We start from the raw sequence: 22,789 nt of genomic DNA on the forward strand, positions 1-22,789 counted from the left end.
CTTATGCTTCTTTAAGCAGAAAACAAACAACATTACAGGGTTTTTCTCTTCGTGTAAAAGCAAATTTTAAAAAATCATATTTCTCTGTTAATAAAAGACCTTTATTTGTGATTAAAATCTCTGAGTTAGAAAATTTAGCAAATAGGTAGAATTTGCATTTGTCAGGCTCAGGGTCCCTGGTCTGGTTGCTGACCCTTCCGAGTAGTGCTTATTCCGATACACTGAAATCTGAGGACGATCACTCAGAAGGTTGGAGGTAAGGTGTATCCTTTTCAAGGGCTGCAGGGTTCTGAAGATGCAGCCTCTTGAAGGAATCCCTCTATATGACGGGACATCAGATGGTCATGTGTATAATTTTAGATGAAGATTCCTCCTGCAGCTTCTTCCATCAGGCCACATCTATTTATGCAAGCATTTATTTATATCCCATCTTGTTTCCTGAGGGATGTGTGGCCACACCACACTCCACACAAGGCCAGCGTTTCTGCCCAAGTTTAGACGTGACTTCTGCAATATTTAGAGACTCTAAGTGCATCATTAATTTTGAGGCATCTAGATATTTTTAGTCATTAAGTACTACCCCGACCTGCAAGACAGTCCCTAAGGCATAAACGTCGAGAAAAAGATGAATAAGTTATGAAAGTCATAAGCAAAAAAATAGAGTTTAAAAAAATACAAAGGCAGAAAATAAGAGGCTAAGTCTCCAAATAGCCATATTTTTTTTTAAAAGCAATATTTTGCTTATACAGAAATCAATTCAAATCCATGTCCTCAAAGTCTAATAAGCTCCTTTATACTAATAAGTATCAACATTTTGTCTCTCTTAGCAAAATGTTAATGCAATGCAAATGGTATTGCTCTGTCTTAAATAAATGTACTCCACTTGACTATAAATTAATAGAAATAGATCCAATTATAAGACTTTAAAATATTCCCTCTTTTAAAACCAACTTCTGAATTACATAAATATTAAAATGTAGAAAGAAAACAGAATACATCATTGGGTCAATATCTTGCTGTAAACATCTCAAATTATTAACTTCCTACAATCAACTAATTTATTTTTGTCTGCTAAAACATAAAGGATGCCACATGAATTATTGTTAATTACATCAATATCATCTGTAATGCTGTATATTTTCCAGTGAGCTTTCATTAGCGCTATTTATACATGTACTATTACATAGTACGTATTGGTTTTTCTCTAGAAACGTAGTCAGTAAGGAAAGAAGAACTATCAGAAGTGAAGAAGTAGGGTAAGAATGGTATAGTTCAACAGAGGATTAGTGACGACACAGGAAATAGTTGTTTGGAAATCAGTTCACCTTCCCTTCGGCCAGCGTTTCCTCGCAGTCTCAGGCCCTCTTGTTCTCAGGAATTGCCTGCAACAGCGTGTCTCTGATGTTAATATGCACACAAAATACCTGAGGATCTTGCTAGAATGAAGATTTGGATTCTGGAGGTCTTGCATGTGACTCTTGAATCTGAATTATTAACAACCTCCTAGACAATGATGCCAACAAACCAACTGTTTGTACACCAGTGTTGTAGGGTGATAAATCTCAAATGTGGTCTCCTATCCACCTGCTACAGACTCATTAGCTAGCTTAAGTTTTAAAAACTGCTGAATTCTAAAGATGACTCCCAGGCCCAGTGAATCTAAATTTCAAGGCTAGGACAGAATTCAGCAAGCCCTCCACATGGCAGTCTCTGCCCTGAAAAGCTTGAGGAATTGGAGAATTCTCAGGTCTGTGCATTTAACCCTAAATGTGTGACCTGAGAGTCAAGGGTAACTTCTCAGAAAATAATTAGATGAGTACAAGGCTGTGAAGAAGAGAACTGGTGCCAATAATTACTACACGAAAGATGAAATTCCAGATCATTAACTTTTTAAGATAACTGTCATCTTTCTTGTTTGATGCTTTTACTCCTAGAGCGGGAGTCCTCTGGGAGTAAAACCCACCCAGTGATTAAGTAGGTCTGGGCTGGGGGTCCAAGAATTTGTGTTTGTAAGTTCCTGAAGGATGCCAATGCTGCTGGTCTGGGAACCACACTTGGTCCTGCACGACTACATGATCTGGATAACTCACAAAACATAGAATGTAGATGTCCTGTTGGATTTATTTATTCAATCCAAGTATCATTTAAAGATGAATACAAACTGAGACCGTCCATCGGGCTAAAGAAAGAATCATGAAATAGAATCTTTGCGATTCAAGGAGATAGGTTATAGCTAACACGTAACATCATTTGATGATACCTCAAGGTAACACACAACAAACTGCTAAAATGAATGAGTTATGCCCACTTAAGGAATTCTGAGAATTCAGTGTGGCCTAGATTAACTTGTATTGTTTTAATTAACAATATGGCACTTCCTGTTTGCAGTTACAGCAAACTGAAAGAACATTGTTTAATATTTGCTGACTTTGGTCCCTTTCTATGGAGGAAGTTATATCTTACAAGTACATGATGGCTTTGTTCCTTTCTTTCCAATTCTTTAATTTTTAATGCATTTTATTTTCTGTTTCTGATGTGATTTTTAAAAAATGATGTAACATATCACATGATTCTAAAACAGGCTGCTGTAGCACTTGATCTGAGCGTGCCCTTTCATATCCATTCACGGGGGTGTTTAGGGAATGCCTTCTCTCAGGTCTCATGCACTCAGACTCTGATATGAAGGGTGTTGAAATTATGTAGCAAGCAGTCTTTCTCAAAAATAAATACATAGACTTACATCTATCATGTCTTTTATGTTTACGTTTAAAGATGCACTGGGAAAAGTCTTATGGAAAATCTGTCCCCAAGCCATCTGATTCTCACTTTCAATCCCCACAGGATTTAACCCCTGACTTTTGTATATTTCCAGAAATTTTATTTGCTTATTAAAACAGATATGAATAATATATAGTACTATTTTAGATCTTTTCTTATAAAATAGTTACATAAAATTCATATTTCCTATACCTTGTTTTTTATTTACCTAAAACATACATGCATATATATATATATATATATATATATATACATGTATATGTATATATATCTCAGATGGTAAAGAATATGCCTACAATGCAGAGTTCAAACCCTGGGTGGGGAAGATCCCCTGAAGAAGGGAATGATGGCTACTCGCTCCAGTATTCTTGCCTGGAGAATTCCATGACAGAGGAGCTTGGTGGGCTACAGCCCATGGGGTCCCAAAGAGTCAGACACGACTGAGTGACTAACACACACACACACACACACACGCGCGCACACACACACACACACACACACAGATAGATAGATATTAGAGATTTTCCATACAATATTCAGCTATTTAATTCTTTCAGATTTCTACTCTATAGATTCATGTCCCTGCACGGATTCATCATTATTTATTTGACAAGTTTCCTGTTAGTGGACATTAAGGTTGTGTGCTATCATAAGCCAGACTCCAACAAGTGACCTAGATCATATGTCACTTTCATTGTTGTTGTTCAGTTGCTAAGTCATGTCAAACTCTTTGAGACCCCATGGACTGCAGTAAGCCAGGCTCCTCTGTCTTCCATTATCTCCTGGAGTTTGTTCAGATACATGTCTATTTAGTCAGTGATAGTATCTAACCATCTCATCCTTCTCCTTTTGCCTTCAATCTTTTCCAGCATCAGGGTCTTTTCCAACGAGTTAGTTCTTCACATCAGGTGGCCAGAATATTGGAGATTCAGCTTCAGCATCCGTCATTCCAATGAATATTCAGGGTTGATTTTCTTTAGGATTGACTGGCTTGATCTCCTTCTAGTCCAAGGGACTTGCAAGAGTCTTCTCCAACGCCATAATTTGAAAATATCAGTTCTTCAGTGCTCAGCCTTATTCACGGGCATTGTGCTGAGTAAAAACTGTCAGTCTGAAAGGTCATATATCATATGTTTCCATTTACACAACATTCTCAAAATGGCAAAATTATATAGATGGAGAGCAAATTAGTGTTTGCTGGGGTTGAGGAAGGTGGGGCTGGGTGGAAGGGTGCGACTATAAAAGCACAGCACAAGGAGACATTTGGGGTGATGGCACAGTGTGTATTTTGATTTCAGTCATGGTTACACAAACTACACTTGTTATAAAATGTCACAGAACTACACATAGATGTTGTACCTGGAAAAATCCGCATTTTGTTATTACACTATAATTATGTGCACTGTAACCACAGAGGGAGACTGGGTGAAGCCACAGGGACCCCTTCTGTCTCATCTCTGCGACTTCCTGTGAATCTGTAATTATCTAACAATGAAAAGTTTGTTAATTAAATCAAAAGCCAAGATAATTTTTACTGCTAATGACTGTGCCACAACCCAAATCCGGCATTATAACATATAATTAACATACTGAATAAACAGCTTTTATTTATGTAAACACCCAATAATAATGGGAAAATATTCCTTTCCCAGTAACATCAGGAAGACAAACCACATAAGATTAGCATTAGAAAAGTGACAATTTCTGTATAAAGAAAACTTTTTAAACTTTTGAACAATGGAAAATTATGAACATGTCAATTAACAAGATCTAACATCACAGAGATGTTTTGTCTTCATTTAATATATAAATTTAAGATTATCTCCCACCAATAGCAACAGATTTTTAGCAAGGATTAGTTAACCTTGTTCTAAAGTTCATAGGAAGAAAACCACAAATACATAAAAGCTGGGGTAGTGAATACTAATTAAAAAATCATTGGATGGTGAAGAGGAGTCATTCTAACAAATATTAGAACATTTAAAAGTGTCAATAAGTAAAACAGTTGGTTACTGCCATGTGTATGGGCAGAAAAAAATTATAGAACAGAAAGGAAAATATAAAAATTGAGTTAAACTTATGCAATATTGTACATGCATTTTTTAAAAGTCAAATCAGTAGAGAAGTGAGTTCTACATATGGTGATGGTGGGCTCATATAGCCAACTCTTCTAATGAAAAGGACAATAAAAGTTAGGGAAAAAATCTTAAAAATCAGATTGATTTTATCAGTTATCAGAGATCTAACAACACAATGAAAAATTATGATGCCAAGTTATGAGATAACAAGGAAACACTGGAGGTGAGCTGGAACCTCAGGCAGCTTTACAGCTAGAAGCATCTTCAAGTAAGCAGGTATTGTATCCTAGAGGCCGAGAGCATGAAAACAGACACCACAGAATGGTAGGGCTCGGCCATGGGGTTCAGGGGAAAAGCACGTTAAAAAATATGGATACTGTTGTCATCATAAGGGAGGCAGTTTTCTTTGGTGACCTTGTTCACTGTTCCTTCCTAGTTCACCTAGTTGAGCCCTTCTAATGACCTTGTGGACAGCTGGTACCTGCTGGGCGCTAGCACTCCCACACTCTGCATCTGTGAGCATGAATGATGGACGTTCCTCCTTTCAGTCATTGTTATGAGATGCAAATGCTGAATGTTGCTACTTTAAAGGCTACTAATGAGATTCCCAAGTCCTGGCACTTGAGCATTAGATAAAAATTGAATGAGTGAGAAGTTTTAGAGTCTACTCACATACCCCATCTATCTGACAGCAACTGCAATTAAATACTGGAAATCCCAACACCAAAAGAAGAAAATGAAAAAAAGGACTGAAATGAGGGAGTGAGAGAGGGACAGAGCAAGAATCAGAAAGAGGGAGAAGGGATGCTGAATGCTGTCTCTCAAGGGCAGCAGAGTCCAGGGGCCCCAAGAACAACGGAGCATGATCTGCGAAAATGCAGTCACCACACCAGACACCTGGAACTAGTGTAATATTGTAAATCAACTACACTTCAATAAAAACAAAATCAAATCCATTAAACTAGAAAAAGTCTGTGCTCCTTTTTATAGCTCAGCAGTGTTTCACGGAATAAATGGGCCAGTATTTTTTTGGCAAAAACTCATCTATTAAAAAGCATTTTTAGTTGTTTCCAGTTTCCTGTTATTTCAAAGGGAGCTGCTGTGAAGATCTATGTACAGGTTTATGTGTGAACAAATGTTTTCATTTCTCTGGCATCAATGCCCAGAGGTGTGATGGGTGGGTAGCATGCCAAGTATATGTTCAGTTTGGGAAAAAATTTCCACAACTGTTTTCTAGAGTAGCTGAATCAGTTAGAAGGGAGGGTCGAAAATATGCTTTCACCCTCTCTGGTTTATAATATAATCGTCTCCAGTATTTCCTCTACGTACATGGAGAGGCGTATCAGAACGTCATTAATTTGTGCTTCACCTGTCAAACAGGACTGAAAACACCACAAGAGAAGGAAAGGTTATTGTGTCCAACCATATTTTTGCTTACTGTGTGCTTTCTTTCTTCCTGATATTCTAAGGTATCTTCTTTCATCATTTCTTTTCTGTTGAGAGAATTTCCTTTGAGTGTAGGTATGACACATCCTCTAGTTTTTTTCACTTAGGAAAAGATGTTTTTCTTTGTCTTTAGTTTTTAGAAGTTTAAATAGGATGTATCCTGTTTGGGTTGATGGGTCTTTGGCTGAACCTGGGAAATTTCCAGCCATTCTTTCTTTGAGTACTTTTCAGTCCCACATTCTTCCTCTTTTGGTGTCCAGTGAGGCAAGTGTTAAACCTTTTATCCAAGTTCCACATGTCCCAGAGGCTAAGTTCATGTTATTTTCAGCCTATTTTCTCTCTGTTGTGCCAATTTCTGTTGTTCTTTCTTCAAATGTACTAATTCTTCCCTCTGCTCTCTTTGAACCGTTGTTGAGTTCATTCATTGAATTTTTTCTTTGTTACTATATTTTTCAGGTTTAAAATCTGTTTCTTCTTTATATCTTCTGTTTCAATGTTGAGACAGTCTACTTTCTCATTTGGTTTCAAGTGTGCTTCATTGAAACAATTTTCTGTTGGCTAGTGGAGCAACTTTTTCAGAGAATTCTACCATCTGTGTTGTCTTAGTTTTGGCTTCTGCTGATCATCTTTCCTCATTCACATTCAGATTTTCCTGGTTCTTGATGGGACTGAATTTTGGATGAATCCTGGGACTCTGGGTGTGGTGTCATGAGGCCGTGGCTCTTACTTAAATATTCGATCAGCAGTGATCCCACAGCCTTGGGTAAGTGTGTGCCCAAGTTCTTACTTCTAGTGAACAGGGAGTCTCAGTTCCCCACTTGGCCAGGATGAAGGGGTCCTTGTTACCGCGGTGGGGTGAGGTTCCCCAGGACTGACCCCACACTGGATGACAAGCAAAGGTGCCCCATTCCTCCCCCTCCTCCACTGTGTGACTTCAAGGGTAGTATTTGAGAGGGGACCCTGTATACAAGGGACAGCGATAGGACTCCCCGGGTAGAGAGGCAGGGGGCACAGGGAAAGATGAATAAATCTGTCTGCCCTTGTGATGGTTGATTTTATTTTCTTTTTCTTTTTATTTCAGTGCTTAATTCTTAGGTTGTTTGCAGTATTTAAGCAATTATGTTTGCTTCAGTACCAGTATCTATGTACCTGAAAGACGCTTATGTTTTTGTCATTGGCTTACTGTCGTTGACTAATTACAAGCTCCTGAAGTTCATCTGAATTCTATTACCATTTTTTAGTATTTCTTTTATTCCTACATAAGCCCCAATGTTTACTAAACTCTGTAGCTCCTGGCTAATATAGTCAGATAATGGGTTGTACATAATTAAGCTGATTTTTACATCATCATCAGAAACAGGCACTCAGAATGTACACGGGGAAGACTCTGTACAATAATTTAAGGGCCCCATAGATGTTGCACTCAGCTCATCCAAGTGTGAAGCTTCTGTCATGCCCTTGGTTCATTGATAAAAAAGTTGGGGAATGACATTCACAATCTCGCTGGAAACCGCTTTGCTTGTTGTAGCTCCAAGACTGAACCATTCATATATTTTGCATTCTAAGACTTGGGTTAGACAAATCAAATAGAATTGAAAATAATTTGATAAGAGACAGCTGCAACTATTTAAAAGGGTGGCTATCAAAATCCTTTCGGTCATTTCATTCCACATGGATGTAATCATGCTTTATTTATGTGGTGGAATTGATTGGCAGTCTATTGAAGGTACATTCACAGTGTTCCTTTAATTCAGAAAATAATCACCATCTCCTCACACCAGACAAACCTAAGTTCCTTCAATCTTCTCAGCTTATAAAAGGTAATGAAATTATCCATTTTTTTCCCCAAGAAATAGTCTATTGAGGGGAATGGATAAAATTAATTAAATTATAATACATGTAAATGCTTATCTCAAAGTGATATTTTTTCCCCATAGCCTCCACAATGTTTCCACTTTTTAAAAATTTTTCAAATTTATTTTTAATTGGAGAATAACTGCTTATAGTGTTGTGTTAGTTTCTGGTGCATAAAATGTGAGTTAACCATAAGTATACATATATCCCCTCCCTCTCATCCTCCCTCCCACCCACCCCCACATCACAGAGCACCTGCCTGAGTTCCCTGTGCTACATAGTAGCTTCCTACTGTGTGTGTGTGTGTGTGTGTGTGTGTGTGCGCGTGCATGTGTATTAGTTGCTCAGTCATATCTGATTCTCATAGGCTTCCATATTTTCTCTAAGACTCTTACTCCAGAACAAAAGTTTCCTCTGGCATTCTATTTGCTGCAAGGAGAAACTCAGATTTCTCCTGACATTCAGGGGCTCAGTAAGCCCATCACACAGAATTCTACTTTGCCCCAAGGTCAATTTCCTGTTCCAGCCCACTTGATACAGTCATGACAGGAAAATTTGATTCATTTATTTTCTTTTTTGAATAGGACTGCATTTTATGGATATACAGTTTACTTATGTATTAACCCATCAATGGACATTTGGGTTGTTTACAATTTGGCTTTTACAAACAAAGCTGCTATGAACATTTCTGGATCTAAATGTAAGAGCTAAAAGAATGAAAACTCTAAAATAAAATATATTTTCTTTGGTTTTGCAAATATTTCTTAATTATGAAATAAAAAGCAAGGACTCTAAGAGAAAACAAATCTTTGAAGTATACTTACTGAAATTAAGACCCTCTTCAGATGACATGGTTAAGAAAATGAAAAGGTGAGCTACATACTGGAAGAAAATATGTGTGAAACATATGCTCAAGAAAAAATCTGTTTCTAAAATATATGAAGATCTCTTATAAGTGACCAACCACAGGATAAAATAATTTTAAGAAATAAACAAAGGTTTGAATAGATTCTTCACCAAAGATGATATATGTATAACTACCACATGAAAAAAATGTTCAACATATTTCTTCATTATGGAAATAAAATTAAAACTGCAATAAGATACCCCTACATGTCCACTTGAATGGCTAAGATCAAAGAGTGACCATACCACCTTAGGGCGTGAGCAATTGGAGCTTGCCTTTGCTGCTGGGCACATGTAAGAGGGTATGTCTTACATCTGCCTTAGAAAATACTTGGCAGTTTCTTAGAAGTTAGGCATAAAGCTACCCCATGACCAGGGCACTCTGTTCTTAGACATTTACCCATATCTATACAAAGACTCCTAGCTTTAAGTTGAAAGAAAATACACCAAGCTTGATATATAGAAACCATCATCTCAGAAAGTGATTGCAGCTTTGTAATATAGACTAGTCCCTTTAAGTTCATTTAAAGTCCGCAAAGAGAGAACACCAGGTCCTCTTCATTTTCATTGGTTATTTCCTACAATGTGGTGGAAGTCAAAGGCAGGAGAAATTACAGTGTAAGGGGACGAAGTCATATATAAATACAGAGAGGGAAAAAGTCACTATCTACCACTAAGAAATAAATTTGAGGACGCTATTTGACAAAAAACATCCCAACAAACAAAATATTTTTAAGAAAAATATACTAAACACATAGAATGATTCCACTCTGTAGTCCTAAAATATTCAAGGTTAGTTCTCAGATACATTTCATGGAGACAATGTGCAATGGCAGAGTAAGAATTAAACAGCAAATAAGGCCCAGGTTCATCACTTGACCTCTCTGGAGTTCAGTTTGATGTTAGGCTTATATGAACCCTGGAGAGTCTTCTAATGTAAAGGGTCGATTTTCCAAAGAACTAGCTCTCTCATTTGTAAAAACCTACCATTTTGGATATTATGCTTCTAGGGAATGAAATGTTTTTGTCATTGGCGTTATTTCTATATCATTATAACATCTCTACTTCTACCAAACTGAGGAAAACAAGGGTGGACACTGATGTATGAAATGACCATTTAAAAGAGAAACTCCTTGAAGACAGTCTTAAGTACATAAATGTTTTATCAAGTAGTCCTGCATGACATACAAAGATAAACAGTCTCTAATGTCATATACGGGGCTTCCTAGGTGGCTCAGTGGTAAAGAATCTGCCTGCCAAGCAGGAAACCGGGGTTTGATTCCTGGGTCTGGAAGATGTCCCGGAGAAGGAAATGGCAACCCACTCCAGTATTCTTGCCTGGAGAATCCCCTAGACAGAGGAGCCTGACGGGCTACAGTCCATGGGGTCACAAAAGAGTCCGACATGACTTAAAGGACTAAACAACAACAGCAACATTATATACTCTTTAAGACATTCGATAATGCATGTTAATTCACATCAACAATGGATATTATGTAAAATGAACAAATGCAGCAAAACCCTGGATTTCCCTGGTAGTTCAGCTGGTAAAGAATCTGCTTGCAATGCAGGAGACTGGGGTTCGATTGCTGGGTTGGGAAGATCCCCTGGAGGAGGGCATGGCAACCCACTCCAGTGTTCTTGCCTGGAGAATCCCCATGAACAGAGTAGCCAGACAGGCCATAGTTCATGGCGTCACAAAGAGTCGGACACAACTGAGCAACTAAGCACAGCACAGCACAATAAATCCCGCCTCTTAATTTCAGTCTCTCTTGTACTAAATTAAGCTATCTAATACACACCCAATTGACAGCTACAAAGTAAACCCTCCCAGAAATATGAAATCTTTGTCTACTAATTCTCCCATGTTTCTGGTAAATAAATAATTGAGGTTTAAGAGAAATGCTATCTCTGCTCTCGTTTTGAAAGAACAAAGACCAAGCATCCTTTTTTAGTTTTTAAAAAATTCTTCACAACATAGATCGTCACTTCTATTTGAAGGAAGCCAACATTAATATTTCCTTTTTATCTTAGTGTGCTTGTAAACTAGTTCAAACGATTTCCACAGATCTGCTTCTTAGATGGCGATGTAACATGTCCTCGAAAGATGTTATTCTAATATTTTCATGCTTTAAAGATTCTCCAAAGGACTGTCAGCCTTTTGACCTGAATTGTCAGGCTAACCAGCTGATGACCTCAGTTCAAGTCAAGGGAAAGAAGAGTAAAAAATAAGACTTTGCTGTTTAGTAACAAATAGAGTAGAAATGACGCTTTCCATCATGTTCTCAGTCATAAATTTTAAGAATTTGCCTAAGCAGTCAGATATGTAGACACAGAATCTTAAGTAGAGTTTCTCTTCATTAACAAAATATGTGTCCGGACACCTTACAAGGAATCTCATGCAAACAAAGGTAAGTCAGTAAGGTAGGTAAATTTTCTTTCTTTTTTTTTTAGAAAAGGTATTTTGTATTTCTTCAGTTTTTAAATAATTTTATTTATTTATTTATTTTTATTTTCACCTGAGCTCAGTCAATAAAGAATATATCTGCAATGCAGGAGACACAAGTTCAATTCCTGAGTCAGGAAGATCTCCTGGAGAAGGAAATGGCAACCCACTCTAGCATTCTTGCCTAGAGAATCTCATGGACAGAGGAGCCTGGCAGGCTATACTCCATGGTGTCCCAAGAGTCGGACACGACTTAGTGACTAAACCACCATTTTCACCTGTGCTGGGTCTTCATCGCTGCATGGACTTTTCTCTAATTGAGGTACATGGGCTTCTCTTTGTGGTGGCTTCTCTTGTTGCAGAGCATGGGCTCTAGGAACACAGGCTTCAGTAGTTGTGGCTCCCAGGCTTAGTTGCTCGAGGGGACGTGGGATCTTCCCAGATCAGGGATAGAACCTGTGTTTCCTGCATTGGCAGGTGGATTCTTTACCCCTGAGCCTCCAGGGAAGCATAAGGTAGGTAAACATTCTATCCCTCTCTGTCATAACTTCTTTTTTACACCCTAATTGTATCCAGCCACACAATTATATCCTAAACTGTCCTCCCCAATAGGAAAACAATAAAACAAAACCTAAACATGCATTTATCTGTTTCAGATCTCCTGATATAAAAAGGAAAATTAAGTGTGTATTAAACACACATAGGTATACAGAGAAGAATTTTCTTCACCTACAAGGATATGTTTGAATCACATGAGCTAGCCTGACAAGCATTATAAGCATTTGTTCTGTTTCTTTAAAGGAGGGACAAACCTCTGTGTTCTCTCCAGATATCTCCCTGAGCACCATTTGTCAGCATTTAGTAGTTCTTGTTTGGTAGTAATAATCTTTCTAAGTTTGACAGATTTACGTAATTTCAAATTGTTTTCAAGGCTCACTTTCAATTCATGTTTTAAATTGTGGTATATGAAGCATGTAAAACACTTGTTTCAATGAGAACATGATGCTTGCACTTAGTATTTACACAATATGAAATAAATCATGTCAGAATTAATAAGGTCTAATTCTATTAATGTCAGAAAAGATTAACGTAGGTTCTCTCTCCTAAGCAGGCTTACTGGATACTCTTTGAATTATTCTTGACAGTGTTAAAATTAGACTAAGCCTGCAAATAAAATAGGCCGGCAAATAAATTGAAGTAATAAATTAAGACACTGTGTAAACAAAGGTATCTGTGCTAGAAGAAGCCGATTTGATTGAAAACCCTTAGCAGATTTGTCATCAACAACACTCTTATTAGTATATCTCTCTTGATGGTTCTGGTTGCCTTCGAATGGAATTTGTCTCCTTTATGTGTTTGTTATGGAATTTGAGTTTCTTACTTGGGATGTAAAGAAAGTTAATGATAATTAAGAGAGGCCATATCAAAGCAAGTACACATGATTTTTAAAGATATAACAGAAGAGGTTTTGTCTGTCAGTTTGATTAGCTTGATCAGAGGCAGCTAGAATTTGTATCAAAACCTCACAAGGTCACACAGTTAGAGAAAATGTGGATGAGAGGCTTACTCTGATTATACTCTTTTAGTTCTACATTTATTTCCATTTTTTCCCTTGTGAAACTTAGTTCTCATGGGGATATATTTTTCCAAGAAGTGGAAAAAATGTCTTTAATTTAACCTTTCACTCAACTTCTTCTATCCAGCCAGAGAAAAGCATTGCTTTCATTAAAAATTGTTTTTATTTTAAAATATGGTTAGCATTCCCACTGTCAGTAAATGATATTATTCCTCTATTTCATTAAGAGAAATATAGATCAGATTGAGGCTGCTAGAAAAGAAAGAGAAGCAGTAACATTACCTAAATAACATACAACAATGTAGGAACAGTATATATCACCATTTTCTTAATGGGCAAATACTTGACCAAGGGTATTGTGGGTATGTACAATTTTTTTTATTATGTGTTTATATTATTAAGGATATAGGCTATTTGAATCTTAGTGTATATGCTATTTATTTGGCTCTTTAAATTATTTTGTGTAAAGTTTATTATAATTCAAAACATAGAAATTAGTCAACTCAAAGAAGAAAAATTTACTGTGAAATAAGCCATGTTTTTATTTCCCCCCAAAGAATGTGGTTTGGAGACCATGGCTTAATATTTACATGGCTTCAGATATTCAGTTGAAAGGAATAAAATAATAGATCATCATTGCCATTGGGAGAGGCATTGGAGGTACTATGCATGGGGGTTTCCCAGACCCTGCCCCACGCTTCACTCCCTGGGCTGATTGTAACCTCTCTCCTGTAATAAACCATGACCATGGGCACTACAGCTTTCACTGTGAGTTCTGTGGGTTCCAGCAAATTATAAAACCTGACAGTGGTCATGGGAATCCTGAACTCACAGCTTGCATCATAAGTGAGGCGTGTCTCAGAGACTCCCTAGCTCTGCAGAAATCACTGATCATATATGGAGTATTCTCGCTCTAAATACATTAAACCTGACTGTTCATGAGACAACTCCAGAATGTAGAACAGTTAATAAACTGAACTCTATAAGTATGTCAATAATCTGAAATCAGATAAACAAAAAAGCTAGACAGGTTTCTCCTTATCACGGAATAAATGTCTTTGGTTCAGACATTTTAGGCCAAAGCAAGTCCTGCGCCTGAAGGTTGTATCAAGGGTTTGCTGTGCTTTGTCTGGTGTAAGCCTTGGGCAGGGAAGCAGGCTTGCCAGGTCTCATGAAGTTGCTAAGCCTTAACTGGTTTGCTAAGCCTACTCAGACACCACCCCCAAAACAGGATGGAGCCCGGCTTCCTAATCACTTATATTGTATGGGGGGAAAATTAACTAACAACAGTGTGCAATACACACACATAATTTGTCCAGATTTGGGGTTCAAACAACCCAAGAAAGTCCACCTTCTTCTAAGACTCGTCTTGGATTACAAGTATGGAGATATGGACAATACAAATGCAATACAAGATTTGGATTCCAACCACAAAGACCTACTTTTTAAAACATATTTTTGTGTTTAATTTTTTTTTAAAAATTTATTTTATATTGGAATATATAGTTATTTACAATGCTGTGTTAGTTTCAAGTGTACAAGCTACGTGATTCAGTTATACATACACATATATTTATTAATTTTCATTTTTTTTTCACATATAGGTTATTATAGAGTGTTGAGTTCCTGGTGCTATATAACAGGTCCTTATTAGTTATCCATTTTACATATTGTTAGTGTGTATATGTTAACCCCGACCTCCTAATTTATCCTTCCTACCCACCTCTTCCCTTGGGTAAACATAAGCTTGTTTTCTAAGTCGGTGAGTCTGTTTCTATTTTTTAAATAAGTTCATCATATCTTTTTTTAGTGGGGAGCGGGGCTTCTCTGGTGACTCAGTGATAAAGTATCCACCTGCCAATGCAGGAGATCTAGGTTCAATCCTTGAGTCAGGAGGATCCCCTGGAGGAGGAAATGGCAACCCATTCAAGTATTTTTGCCTGGGAAATCCCATGGACGGAGGAACCTGGCAGGCTACACTCCAAGGGCTCACAAAGAGTCAGACACAACTTAGTGACTAAACAACAACAAGACATCACTGACACTGATGACAAATACCTGTAGCTACTACTACCATATCTTTACCTGAAGGATGAACCCCCATCCGACTATATTCTTCCCTCTAACATGGCCAGGTGAGAGCAAGAGTCAGGTGGTCTTGAAACTTAAAATCCCATGATTCTAAAAATAATAGAGAAAAATAGAAGTGATTCAAAAGAGTAGAAGTTAAAAAAATGAATGCGTTAGTAAATCAGATGTCTTTAATAAATTATATTGGACCTAGAAATTAAAAGCACATCTGAAACAAAATTAACACTAAAAACAAAAGTAAAACTGGGAAATAAAGAAATGCACAATTAAAAGCAACCCAGGGATGTCTCAATGTAAATGAGCCGACTAGATGATGAAACAATAACCACAGAAGAATCTGCAGATGATAGCAAATGAACATAAAGCTTCAAATTACATGAATCTAGGACTCTAGTTAGGAGTGTTGTGGTAGCCACATAAAGTGAGATACTGGAATCAGAAATGGTAGGTTTGTTGCCAGCACAAATTGAATAGCTTTAAAAAACTATGATATTTGCTTAATAACATAAAATTAAAATTAAATGGCCATTATTTTGAAACGTTTTGTAAGAAAAGAAATTCTAATCAGTCATAGCAGTTTGGGTGATTATGTTTCTGATTAGTCTAGAAGAAAATATACATAATAAACTGGTTTTGTTTTTAAGTATAGAAAATAAGCCTATTTTTCTTCATTATGATTAAGAAAAAATTACAATGATCAGCCTTAAAATGGTGTCTGAAATTCAAATACGAGGACTAAACACACAGACTAAAATCATAAAAGTGACTCATTTTCTTTTATTGGGATATTATACATTCTCTATAAATCCTCAAAATACAAGTAAGTACTAATTTGTAATAGTTTGTAGCTACCAAATGGAAAACTGGTTATAAAAGAGAATGAAGCAGACATGTGGCATTTCCATGGGGACTCTTGGGTAGTCAAATGAATAATGTGGGCAAAATCCATTCTGGGAAAGGTTTCCTAACCTGATTATCTCCGTAAACATAGAACATTGACTTCTGCATCTGACAGTCCCCCATATCGATGGATTAAGTGCACAATGTACTGCCAATCATTTTCCTGCTAACATGACACAAAATACAAAATATGAGAGCTGTTTCCATCTTGATGGGAAGAGATCAATTTTATTTTTTAACCTATTCAATCCTGTCACTCATGTCCAATAACAATTTACCCTTTAAATGCTACTTAATTTAGCCTTAATTTATTTTCTGGCAAATGGCTCGAGGCGAAATTGAATTCAATAAGGACTCATTTTCCCTTTTTAACCTTCATCCTTTCAAAAATGCTGAGGCACAAATCACTGTAGCATTTTCAACTTTATTTTTCATGTAATTTGTTTAAAGAAAACTATGAGAAAATTAAACAAAAAATCAGTATTGTCTATTTGTTTAGACTACATCAAGCTTCTGCTTACAAGTGAAGAGTGAAGTGATCATGTGAACAATTACTAAATGATTCAATTAAAATATATTTGAAGATGTTGGAAAGCACCCAAAATCAAACAGAAACAGAGGGAGAGTTGAAACTCTGAAAATGAAATTAGAAGAACTTTAAGTTGTGACTTCTCAGGTCAACAACTCCATCAATCAATCTCCTTGGCTAAAACAACAAAAAACTACAAAAAGCAGCCTCATTAGTTAAAGATGCCAGATATCAGCGTTCAGGACTGGAAACGGAGTTGGAAAATGTGAAGGGAAAATCCAGGGCATCCTGATGATATCTGGGAGTAAAACAACCTACAGTGCATACTCCCAGGAGATGGAGAGGAAAGACTACCTTCTCCAAATAAAGACAGAAGAGAAGAGAGGAGGGAAATCATTACACATGGAAGATGCCCTAAGAACTTTACTTAGAATAAGGAAGCAAGGTTGATGCTCCAAATCGAGGGTGAGATGGGCAAGGTGGGAAATTTTCTCTGAATTAGTATAAAAATAAAGAGAAAGTTTGTATACATATGCATGTACATGTTATATATAATAAAATAAGAATGGTGGTGGTGGTTATTTAGTCAATAAGTCTTGACTTTGTGAGATCCTGCGGACTGTAGCCCACCAGGCTCCTCTATCCATGGGATTTCCCAGGCAAGAATACTGAAGTGGGTTGCCATTTCCTTCTCCTTCTCCATGGGATCTTCCCGACCCAGGGATTGAACCTGCCTCTCCTACATTGCAGGTGGATTCTTTACTGCTGAGTCACCAGGGAAGCCTAAAATAAGAATATCAAACAATTATGTTCACAGTCCTACTTATATCTGTTTGTGTGTGTGTGTGTGTGTGTGAAATGGTAGAGACAAATATATTAAGAAAATCATAGATGAAAAATTGCTACAATAGAAGAACTAAAAACTGCCTTATTGAAGCTGCACCCTGTACCCCATGAATCAATGTGACAATCTGAGTAAAGCCATGTTTTGTGAAATCTGAAAATCCTAAGGATGAAGAAAAAGTTATAATATCTTACAGAAATAAAAAATGAGTTTCCTAGAGCCATAGAAATCAAAACAAATTCATACTTCTCCATGGCTTCACAATGAAAGAGAAACTAAAATTGAGTCATCTCATGCCTCCCAGACATCAGAAGCCAGGAGGACAATGGAATGTGCCCTTCAAGTTCTGGAAGAAAATAATTTTCCTCCTAGAAGTTATGCTCATCAGATCTATCCAGTGAGCAGAGAACAGATATCTTCAGACAGGCGGTGGCTGGAAGTGCTCACCCCCTGGGGGCCATCTCTGTCAAAGTTGTTTAGGTTTTCACGGTTGGACATCCTCTTCCTGACTGTCTGCCTTACTCACTTCTCCATATTAATCTCCACAATGTATTTCTTCTCAGCATCTCTTTCTCCCCTCCCCGACCCCTTCCTCTCTGTGGGCGCCACATTCATGTCCTCCTCTACTCCACAGAACACTTTCTAATTCATCCCTCACATAGAGCTCACTGCTTTCTGAAATATATTCATCTCATTAGATGAGCTTCTCACAGACCTTAGGATAGAGTTTCATACGTTAGTTTGGCCATGATGCTCTGGTCCTGTAGCTGGAATCTTCAGAAGGGGAACCAAGTTCTCCAAAGCCATTCGAATCAGTTACACCATGGTTCCAACACTACGTTATTATTTTCTGGATCTCCCTCTCTATTTGCAGAATCTTATCCCACGTTCTTCAATCTGCCTGAGTGATTCTCTCCCAACTCTCATCCTGTCTAACTTTTACTCATTCTCATTCCCTATCTCTCACTTCTCTGGAGTTTTGGTTAATGCAATGACCATATCAATTTTTGACATCAACATACACTATCAAAATGCAGGTAAAATTCACCATCATAGTAGCTAATGAGAACGTTAGGTTAAATTAGCTGAGTATAGGGTCATTCCAATGTTACAGGGTCTGTAATTAAAGTACTATAATAAAATATTATTAAAAGTATTGTATTCCAACTCCCAAGTGGTGCAGATTTAATAATGACAGTCGTCTCTTCTTTTTCATTTCCAGGAATACTTTCTTCCAGGGAGAGAGTGGCAATGGTAACGTGGCACAGAGGGAACAGAAATAATCCAGATGATGCTACTGTGCATTGTAGTATCAATAGAAACTTTCAGTGTTCATTATAATCATGAAAATATTGTTACATTTTTTATTGAAGAAGTTACAAACCTAGAGACTAATTGCAAAGACTGTACAGTGAACAACCATGTACCCTTCACCTAGATTCACTCATTGTTAATTCCTCCCTCTCTCTGAGGGTATGTATGTGTGGTCGTCATCCTCTCCCTCCTTCTGCCCCTTCATGACATCATTCTGTTCATTACTATGCTTACTCACAAAGAGCACATTGCAGATACGCCAGTCCTTCCACCCTAAAGACATCCTCATCTATCTTCTAAGAGCAAAGTGGTCACCTTACACATCTACTGTGTGATCAGCAAATTCAGAAAATGTCTCATGGTACAACAGCAGTCTGCCTTATAGACGATACTCACATTTCACTAATCATTCTGTTATAGTTCTTTTTCAGCACTGCTTTTTCAAGTCAGCATGCAGTCTGATGTCAGTTGCTTTGCTTAGCCACCTCATCTCCCACTGAAACAGTTCCTTAGTCTTGTAATTTATGACATTCACTTTTTTGAGGAATGTTTTCAAACTGGCCCTTTGTTTGTGGGTTTCTCTCAGCTTCCTATGTGAGAATCAGGGGGCTGTGGTTGGTTTGTTGGCAGAGATGCACCCTGAGTTGTGTAGAACCCTCAGCTCACCACGCTGGGAGACACAGAACTGTCCCCACTAGTGAATGTGGACTCTAGGCACGGCGCTGCGGTGGCACCTGTCAGCTTTCTCCACTGCCAAGTCACCTTTTCCCATTGTCACAAATAAGTTACCTTTGGGGAGATACCTTGAGGCTGTTAAACATCTTGATCCCAACAAACTTTTGCTTCATGATTTTAACATTTATTTATGGCTCTTGCCAGGATCAGTTATTACTGTTACAGTTGCTAACTGGTGATTTTAGTACCTCCATCATTTATTAGCTGGCATTCCACCATAAATTAGGCTTTCATTCCTCCACCTCCACTTTGTAAAGCTAACTTAATCATGTTCACCGAAATGAGCCTTGTAAATGTTAAGCTATAGCTAAAACAGCACAGTAGGTGTACCTTTGATATATAGTGTATCAGTGGACCACTGCATGGACAACTCAATCTGAATTCAGTCCTGATTTTACTGATAGCATGCATGGTTGTTAGGTTCATATCTCTAAGTTTTAGTATTTGCATCTATCTAGGGAGGGTTTTCACTACTTTGTATCAACATTTTCTTTTAGTTTTGATAGTCTATAACTCAAAATATCTCAGTTGGTGTTTGTGTGACCCTAAAGATTTGTAAGAGAGGAAATTCCTCCTTTTCTGTCTCAAAGCCAGCTTGATTAATTGCAATTGGCCAAAAACTGGCAAAGAATCCCTAACACCATTAACTTATTTTGGTTCTCATTAAGCTTTTAAATTCACTTACTTTCCCTTGACCTTGTCTATTCCAAGCTTATTCTCATCAGTGTTTTTTCTTTGGCAACCATATTTGGAAAACGCACAGATTGAGCACCAGTGTGGGAGGAATTCATACAGCTAAAAAACATTCCCTGAAATGATCACGGGTATTTCAATTTGTTTCAGGATTAATTATAGTCCTGAAGTTCCCACACTGAGGCTGTCTGTGGGTTAGATACCAGGACTGAGAGAGCTGTCATCCCAATCATGACATTCAAGGGGAGTGATTGACTAAAACAAAATCTGTACCAATTTTGCCGTAAACTTTAAAAAAGCCATATAATGGTTTAAAAAATGACCATAGATGTGTGCAGAGCAAATTTTACCTTATAAATTCTAAAACTATAAAAAAATCTGCTTGAAAGCTAAAGATTGACAAAATATATAACTCCAAGAGCCATTTAGAAATGATAATTTTAACATCATTACTAACACTTAATAAGAATCTGGAGAGCAGAATGAAAAATCATCCTGAATATAATATATGGAATGTAAAATACTTAAGCATATATTAAAGGTTTAAAGTTTCCATTCCATAAGCATCAATATATTTACTTGCTTCTCTTGACATTGTTCAGAGAATAAATTATATATATATATATAAAACAATTTGTTACTTTCAGGCCTGTCACTTTAAAACTATAAATTTTAAGTTGAAAAGTATTAAGGAAGGTTTAGAATTCCACTGTGATTTTTCTAGAAATAAAATATTTGAAAAAATACATAAATAATGGTCACTCTATCTATATCTATCATCTGTGTTTGATATGTATATGCATATCTGTGCATAAATATATCTCTCTAAATATATGATCATAATAGATCATTTTTATTGAGTACTTCTTTAGAAAGAGATGCTAAGCACTTCACATGAATTATGACTTTATATATATTATGTCATTCAATCTCCTTAATAACCCTATGAGATAACTACTACCACTGTCCCATTTAGCAGTCAAGGAAATCAAGTCAAAAGCAATTAAGTGAATTGTGTATAGCCAGACTATTAATAAATGGTTGAACCCATTGGGGAAACAGACAGCTAAGCACTAAGTCTTTTACTCTTAAGATTTATTTAAACTAATAATCTATGTATGGATGCATTTCTTTATTTTTTTCTAAAACATATTTATAATATAACATCTATAATATATGATGTATATAATATAAGATATATTTGTATGTGTGTGTGTGTGAAGTTGCTTCAGTCATGTCCAAGTCTTTGCGATCCCACGGACTGCGCCTGCCAGGCTCCTCTGTCCACGGGATTTGCCAGGCAAGAATACTGGGGTTGGTTGCCATGTCCTGCTCCAGGGGATTTTCCCAACCCAGGGATAGAACTTAAATCTCCTGTGGCTACTGCACTGCAGGCAGATTCTTTACTGCTGAGCCACTGGGGAAGCCCATATAATATATATGTATATATATACTTATAGCTATTTTGCATACTAATTTGCATCTGATTTAATATTTACATATATACATATGTATTATATGATCACAAAAACACTATGTACATAGAAAATTCCCATCCATTTTTCAATGGACGAGTCCAGAATGCCATGTAGTTTGTCCCGGTTACAATTTGATTGAATTGTGTCTGTGTTTTCTTGGCCAGTGTTAACTTTTAAATCTTGTAAGACCCCAAATCGTGGGAATAGAAAGCAAACACATTCTATAGTAGACAGTGAGGGGTCTGTTCTCATCCTTGTCCCTAGCTTCTCGGTTCTTAACTATGGTGTCCAAACGCAATGCCTTGGCTATGGATTTAAGAGTCGAACAGAATATTTTAGGACCACAACCCGAACTCAAAGGGTGCTATCCCCTGGCCAAGTCTTCAACAGTCCGGTCTACATTCTGTCACACGCTTAAGGATAAGAGGCACCTGGCAGTGCCAGTCAGTGTCTTGGGTGTGAGCCTTCTGTCTCCTTCCTTTGCTGTAAAATGAGGTGTTTGTTTGTCATGATTAACAGGTTTTCAGAAAGTCCACAAATGGTGATTCTGGCAGAAGGGCTACAGCAAGTGAAGGAAAATTGTATATCAATATTATAAAATAAAGAGTTCCCCTCTTCATTATAAACTCTAGTGCAATCAGCCTGCTGTTGGGTAGAGTGCGAGTACTTTCTGGAAGAGTGCAATCCAAGGATGTTCAGAATCGATCTCTCCTTTAGAACAGGAAGCAAACAACCCATCAGTCTTGGTGAGTGGAACTGAATAAACTGATGGCCAATGATTTTAAAAAAGTATGTTGTTGCTGTTCAATTGCTAAGTTGTGTCTGACTCTTTCCAACTCCATGGACTGCAGCACACCAAGCTTCCCTGTCCTTTACCATCTCCTGGAGCTTGCTCAAACTCATGTCCACTGAGTCAGTGATATCATCCAACCATCTCATCCTCTGTCACCCCATTCTCCTCCTGCCTTCAATCTTTCCCAGCATCAGGGTCTTTTCCAATGAGTCAGCTCTTTGCATGAGTTGGTCAAAGTACTGGAGCTTCAGCTTCAGCATCTGTCCTTCCAATAAATGTTCAGGTTTGATTTTCTTTATGAATGTCTAGTTTGATCTCCTTGCAGCCC

Source organism: Giraffa tippelskirchi, chromosome 13, assembly GCF_054371585.1.
Source record: "Giraffa tippelskirchi isolate mGirTip1 chromosome 13, T2T-mGirTip1v1.2.pri, whole genome shotgun sequence".
In the NCBI taxonomy this organism is placed as follows: domain Eukaryota; kingdom Metazoa; phylum Chordata; class Mammalia; order Artiodactyla; family Giraffidae; genus Giraffa; species Giraffa tippelskirchi.